General features: G+C 63.6%; 1 protein-coding gene across 2 annotated transcripts in view; it reads left to right on the top strand.

The window, feature by feature from the left end:
• Nucleotides 1-2,100: 2,100 nt before the first annotated feature.
• Nucleotides 2,101-6,790, top strand: part of TRAF5 (TNF receptor associated factor 5) — a 47,523-nt gene continuing 42,833 nt past the window's right edge. The window contains exon 1 of one of the 2 annotated variants that reach the window (XM_072831160.1): nucleotides 2,101-2,215. The gene's annotated coding sequence lies outside the window, so the exon portion shown is untranslated. Of the gene's footprint in view, nucleotides 2,216-4,794; nucleotides 4,903-6,790 lie in introns of those variants that run through there. The other variant, XM_072831161.1, reaches the window with a different exon arrangement.

Raw genomic sequence — 6,790 nt, 5'->3', positions numbered from 1 at the left:
CTGGATTTCTGGCTTTTGTGGAAAAATAGAGATGGTGGGAAGGACAGGCTGGCACCGAGCCTGGCTGCTGTTGCAGATCCTGAACATGCTCCGTAGGGCACCCGAGTCTGTCCCCCTCCCCATGACTCCAACGTCTGCCTCCCTCCTGTTTCCTGCCTGGCTGCCATGCATATCTGGGTTGTGCATTTCACTAATTCTCCCCTTTCGCTGATGAGCAATTAAAGCTCAGGCCCACCGTTGCCCAGCTGAAAGTGAGGAGGCTACAATTGGGGTTCTGGCCTATTTCATCCCAAAGTCCATGCTCTCCATGTCCCATCAACCTTCACAGAGGAGATTTATATAGGCTACAAATAGCATTCAGAGCAGATGCTCACGGAGACAGGGACTGTAAGCAAGAGCCCTGGGTTTAGGAGTTGGGAGAGCGGGATTCAGGTTGTAGGTAGGGGGTGTCCAGGTTCCGGGACATCACTTCAGGTCACCTCTCTGGACCTCAGATGGCTCCTAAGTGAAATGAGGAGGACCAGGCCCACTTGGCAAGGTTGTGTTGAAGATCCATAGAGACGTTGGGGAAGCCCTTGGTCCAAGGGCAACCTGGACACCTCTACGGGGTGACTAGACCAGCAGCGAGGAGGGCCGGCGGGTCTGCGTTACCCGAAAGACGATCGCCAAGCGCTGATTGGAGGGAGACAGACCTTGAGCTCATGGGGTCAAAGCAAGAAAGGGTTGGCTGAGCTCCGACGTCCCGGGGTGAAGGGTAAGGCGCGTAGGGGAAAATCTGAGATGCTTTTTATTTGTAAGTAAGTATCTGTGATTCTAGAGAGGGTGGGCTAGGTTTCTAACTGCTCGGTTACTGACTCTCGGCGTCCCACCCCGCACCTTCCCGCGCGCCCACCCTCCTCCTCCTCCCCTCCTCCTCCCCCCCTCCTTCCCCCCGGCCCCCCGCGTGCGCCCGGGGCCCCGCGCCCCTTGCGCACCTTGCCCCGGGCCCCCGCGCCCCCCCCCGCCCCCGCGCCCCTCTTCCCCGGACGCCTCGCCTCTGCGCCCCGCGCCCTCGCCCCCTCGCCCCCGCCCCCACGCGCTTCTCGTCCCTGTGCCCCGCGCCCCCTTGCCCCGCGCCTCATGACCCCGCGCCCCTTTGCCCCGCGCCCCTCGCCTCTGCGCCCCTCGTCCCACGCCCCTCGCCCCTGCACCCCTCGCCCCGCACCCCTCGTCCCACGCCCCGCACCCCTCGTCCCTGCGCCCCTCGCCCCGCACCCCTCACCCCTGCGCCCCTCACCCCTGTGCCCCTCGTCCCGCGCCCGTCGCCCCTGCGCCCCTCGCCCCACACCCCTCGTCCCCGCGCCCCACACCCCTCGTCCCCGCGCCCCTTGTCCCTGCGCCTCTCGTCCCTTGTCCCTGCGCCCCTCGTCCCGCGCCCCTGCGCCCCTCGCCCCTGCGCCCCTTGCCCCGCACCCCTCGCCCCTGCGCCCCTCGCCCCGCACCCCTCGCCCCCGCGCCCCTCGCCCCGCACCCCTCGCCCCTGCGCCCCTCGCCCCGCACCCCTCGCCTCTGCGCCCCGCGCCCTCGCCCCCTCGCCCCCGCCCCCTCGCCCCCGCCCCCACGCGCTTCTCGTCCCTGCGCCCCGCGCCCCTTTGCCCCTCGCCTCACGACCCCGCGCCCCTTTGTCCCACACCCCTGCACTCCTCGCCCCGCACCCCGCGCCCCTCGTCCCACGCCCCGCACCCCTCGCCCCTGCGCCCCTCGCCCCGCACCCCTCGTCCCTGCGCCCCTCGCCCCTCGTCCCGCACCCCTCGCCCCTGCGCCCCTCGCCCCTGCGCCCCACACCCCTCGTCACCCTGCCCCACACCCCTCGTCCCCACGCCCCTCGTCCCTGCGCCTCTCGTCCCTTGTCCCTGCGCCCCTCGTCCCGCGCCCCTGGCCCCTGCGCCCCGCACCCCTCGCCCCTGCGCCCCTCGCCCCGCACCCCTCGTCCCTGCGCCCTTCGCCCCTTGCCCCGCACCCCTCGCCCCTGCGCCCCTCGCCCCGCGCCCCTCGCCCCTCGCCCCCGCGCCCCGACCGCCCGCCGGCCCCGCCCAGGCCCCGCCCCCGGGGGCCGGCCCGCCCTCCGTTGTCCCCGGCCCGGGTCGGCGCGCAGGGCCCCGGGGCTGAGAGCCTCGCCCCCGCCTGGTCGCCGGCCGCCGCCTGGAGCCGCCCGAGCGCTCGCGCGGAGCCACACGTGAGTCCCGGCGGGTCGCCGCCCGGGGATGAGCCCCGCGGCGCAGGCTGCAGTGAGGGGACCGGGGAGCGCTTTTCGGCCCGTCCCGTTTGCTTCGAAACCGAAAGCGCCGCAGCGGCACGAGCCCCGCAGCCCCCTCCCCGGGCCTGGCCGCCCGCCCCGCCCGCCCCGCCCGCCGAGTCCAGCGAGTCCTGCGCCCCGAGCGGCCCGGGGAGGGCGCGGGGGTGCGCGCGGGGCGGCGGGGCCGGGGCGGGGGCTCCGAGCGGGTGTGGTGTGGACGCGGACTGGGGGTGCCGAGCGGGGGAGCGAGCAGGTTCAGGCCGGGGGACGCAGGAGGGGTGGGGGCTTCGGGCGAGCCCGGTTCGCGCGCCCTGCAGACCCCGGGCTCTCCCCGCGGACCCCGGGCACCCCCCCCCCGCCCCACTCCTGCAGGACTTCTCCAGCCAGAGCCCCCCGGGGTGAAACTGGAATATTGGAATGAATGCAAACCTCCACAAACTGTTGGATTGAGCGTGCTCGTTTAGAAACAGCCCAGCCCAACCCAGCACCACCCCCCCAAGCTGAGCTCACGGGGCTCTTGGAGGAAACCAGGGTTCGGGGAGGTGACTGGGGTGCCCAGGGACACCCGGATAGTCGGGGGAATCTGGGTTTTCCTGACCAGGTCGCCTCCCCCTGTGCCTGCAGGGGTCTGGCAGTTCCGAGAACTTTAAGGGAACGCTGGGGCCCTGCCCTTGTGGCTGACTCCCCCGGGCCGCTGTGCCGCCGCCGACTTTCTCGGCTGCCTCTGCCCTCTCCTGCAGTTTCCATATTTGGCTATTTCAGATTTACTTTCCCTGAACACAGTTATCTCGCTGTGGCTGGTGGGGCTGCTGGAGGCGAGCGGTGAGGTAGATGGGGAGGCGTGGCCCCCCGCAGCCCGGCCGCCCCCGCCCTGGGTCCCACCCTGTGGCCTGGGAGGACAGGCATCTGGTCACCAGCTTAATTCAGTAAATATTTATTGGGCACAGGTGCCGTGGAGCTGGGGCCACTGAAATATGGTTTGTTCCTCCAGGGACGGTTTGCATTTTTAAAAGGGCCCCGGAAGACAAAAATGCAAAAGATGTGAAGGAACTTCTGGGCCTAGACCGTGTCGTTCAGTGTGTGTGTGAGAGAGAGTTTTAGGCCCAGAAAGGCCGGGTAAGACACCTCTCAAATCCAGAGTGCAGCTGGCCTCTCTGCCCTCTCACGAAGCAGATGAAAGGGTGTTAGCACAGTGGATGATGGTTTGGGTGAAAACGTTATCATCTGAACGCTCCCCCACCCCCCATTCTATTCCACTTTGCACTGGATGGGCATTGCTGCAGGGAAGATGGATGTGAGATGGAAACAGAAAGTACCCAGCCCTTGTAGACTTCTTTGTTTTTTATTTTTTAAAGATTTGATTTATTTATTCATGAGACACACACAGAGAGAGAGAGAGAGAGAGAGGCAGAAACACAGGCAGAGGGAGAAGCAGGCTCCAAGCAGGGAGCCCGACGTGGGACTCGATCTCTGGTCTCCAGGATCACGCCCTGGGCTGAAAGCAGCGCTAAACCCCTGAGCCACCCGGGCTGCCCCTTTTTCTTGTTTTTTTTTTTTTTTTTGTTACTGTTTTGTGTTGAACAGTGTGGAATGGGTAGGCACTAGGGTCCTGGAATCTCCCTCCCCAGGTCCTGGACACAGAAGGAAGTCTCCTATCCCAGGCAGCCTCTGGATGTCCTGCCGGAGAGGCAGTGGTGGAGGAGCTGGCCTTCTCAGGTCTCTGAGCTGAGGTCTGTGGCAGTGGGAGTAGGATGATACGCAGTGTTTCCATCTGTCAGCAAGCTGTCACCTGAGACCCATTGGCCCTGGATGGCAGGGTCTGGAGAGGAGGCCCCATCCACTGGACGTACCAAGCGTAGCAGCTGGGATATTCCGGTGAGGGTGATTTGCAGAGCGACGGGGCTGGCTGCCTCTGAGTCAGTGCCGTTAGGGTAGCCATGGGAGAGGCTCGGCAGCATTTAGACAAACAGATCTTATTATCTCAGCTTTCACTGCGGAGGACCCTGAAAAAAATAATAATTCCATGTTTATAAAGCGCTTTCCTTTTTAAAGCATTTTCTCATTGCTGTTCTCGTTTTGTCCTCCATGATCTTCTAGTGAGTCAGGCCAAAGCAGGATTATTCTCCACATCTCCCAGATGGTAAGCGTGAAGCACTGAGTATAAATAACCCTTTGGGGACACCTGGGTGGCTCAGCGGTTGAGTGTCTGCCTTCGGCTCAGGATGTGTTCCTGGGGTCCTGGGATCAAGTCCTGCATCAGGCTCCTTGCAAGGAGCCTGCTTCTCCCTCTGCCTGTGTCTCTGCCTCTCTCTCTCTCTCTCTCTCTCTCTCTGTCTCTCATGAATAAATAAAATCTTAAAAAATAAAACAAACCCTTCAGGCTCCAGTGCTGGGCCAGGCCAGGGGCTCTAGAGGGTCTGGTTCCTCGGCTCCAGGCCCCCACCCTGGTTTCTCAGGGAGCTAAGTGTGCCCACCTCCTCCTCAGCCTGGACGCCCATGACGCATGTCTGGTCTCTTCCCAACGACATGGAGCGGGTTCTCCGGGAGACTGTATCCCCACCACCACCACCACCACCTTGCAAACAGATGCTCGCTCTGTTAGCTCTGCCCTAGCTGAGTGAACTCGGGTAAGACCCGTGTCTGTTCTGGTTTGTATTCTGGAATCTGGCATAGAGTAGGCCTAAACAAATGCTTGCATCCAGTTCATTTGAGCTGTCCCCCCTGGGCCCTGAGCTGCCAGCAGCTGAAGGCTGGGGAGCGTGCGCTGGGTGGGGCTCTAGAGAGACTGGGCTGCCAGCAGGACTTGCTTAGGCCCCAGAAATCTGGAGGACCCTGCACTCCTCGAAAATAGCCTTTCTTACGACTAACCTCTTACTGCCTCCCTGAGAGAAGGGAGAGGCAGGTGCCGTGGCTTCCACTGAGCTGCTTGCAAAACGGGGCTCAGACATGATGGCAGGATTTTGCAGAATGTAGGGACCAGCCGGGACCCCCAGCCCAAATCTTTTGACTCTAAATCCTGTGCTCCTCGGTTACCTCAGCTAGAGGAAGCCAGGATCCTGGGGAGGAGGGGCGGCAGGGACCCAGAGAGGCATTCATCAGAGGCTGCCTGACGCCTTGGTCACTGAGCCAGGGTCTTTAAGAGCTGCTAGGCGGGGTGGGGGTGGGGGGAGTGGTGGCAACCAGTGTCCACGGGGCTTTCTCTGCCCAGATGGTAGCTCTTACTGAGGTTCCTCTGGGGCAGGAGTCATCACCCCAGCAGAGCTGGGTGTGTATCTGCGTGTGTGCTGGGGGTAGAGGGGAACATGCCACAGGGCACAAGTGATCCCCGGGGTTGGAGGGTTCCTGCGGCCACTGAGGCCAGGGTTAGGCCCCACTGCATTTGTTGCTTTGCCAGAGGAAGGCTTTATTTGGAGGATCACAGGGCCAGTGATCCACATGGCCCCCGGCGGGCCCTGTCTTGTGAGGAAGTGAGCTGGAGGTCCAGAGAGGAAATAAAAGTGAAAATACTCATCAGTCCTGATAGAAAAATTTGAAATCCATTTGCAGCGACAGTGATGAGTCTGCACGTTGTTATCTGGAGGCAGGTGCCCGTACAGGCTTCGGTCGGGCCGTAGCAAGAGCAGGGGGCGCCTGCACGTACCTGCAGGGTCTGGGGGCCCCCTTGCATTGGATCTCGGGGCCCGGGGAGCGCCCCTTCCGGGGGGATGTGAGCAGGGAGGGGGGCCCACCTCACTTTCGGCAGCGACCCGTGCCTCATGGCTGGACACGCGCCCCACCGGCTTCTCTGCTCACCGGTTCAGAACATCCGTGGGGCTTCCCCCAGGGTCTGTTTTCTCTCAGGGATAAGGTACTCTCCTGACCCACGGGAGAACACCTTCTCCACCTACACCCCTGAGTCAGCACCCCCCCCCCCCCGACCGGTTCCCTGCACTGTCCCCCTAGCGCTGACCCCTTCCCTGTCCCACTGGTTCAGCCTCTGTTAAACAGGAAGACCCCGTGCATCTGCCGCTCCTCTACTCTCCCTCTCACTGAGAAGCCTCTGGAAAGAGCGGCCAGCCCTTGCACTTACGCCGGATCCCTCACTCAGCGCCGCACACCTGCTTGGGTGGCCCGAGGATTTCTGGGCCCCGGTAATCCTCGGTCGCCAGCCTGCCTGCAGCTGTTGCCCCTCTCCTTGGAGGGTGCCCCACTGTCCCCACGGACGTTCCCTTCCTTGACCTCGAGCTTCTCGTCCCTGCAGTGTGAGGCCCGGGCTGCGTCCTCGGGCCCGGCCTCTCCGCCCTGTGCCCCGCTCTCCCCAGGCCTGACCCGACGCTCTCAAGGAAGGCTTTCTCTCCCTCTCCCGGCTCTCTTCCTGGCCAGTTCGGTTTGACACACAGAATCTTCACCATGATGTTTCAGGAGCCCCTTACGCACTCGTGCCAAGCCGTCTTTTCCTCTGGGTTCTCCCTAGCCCGCGTAGACGCCACTGTTCTCCCGCAGTGGCCTCTGGCCTGCCTCCCACAGCCACTTCTG

This window comes from Canis lupus, chromosome 6 (assembly GCF_048164855.1).
Source record: "Canis lupus baileyi chromosome 6, mCanLup2.hap1, whole genome shotgun sequence".
NCBI lineage: Eukaryota > Metazoa > Chordata > Mammalia > Carnivora > Canidae > Canis > Canis lupus.
The sequence above is the reverse complement of the archived record's forward strand: the minus strand, read 5'-3'. Positions and strand labels throughout refer to the sequence as shown.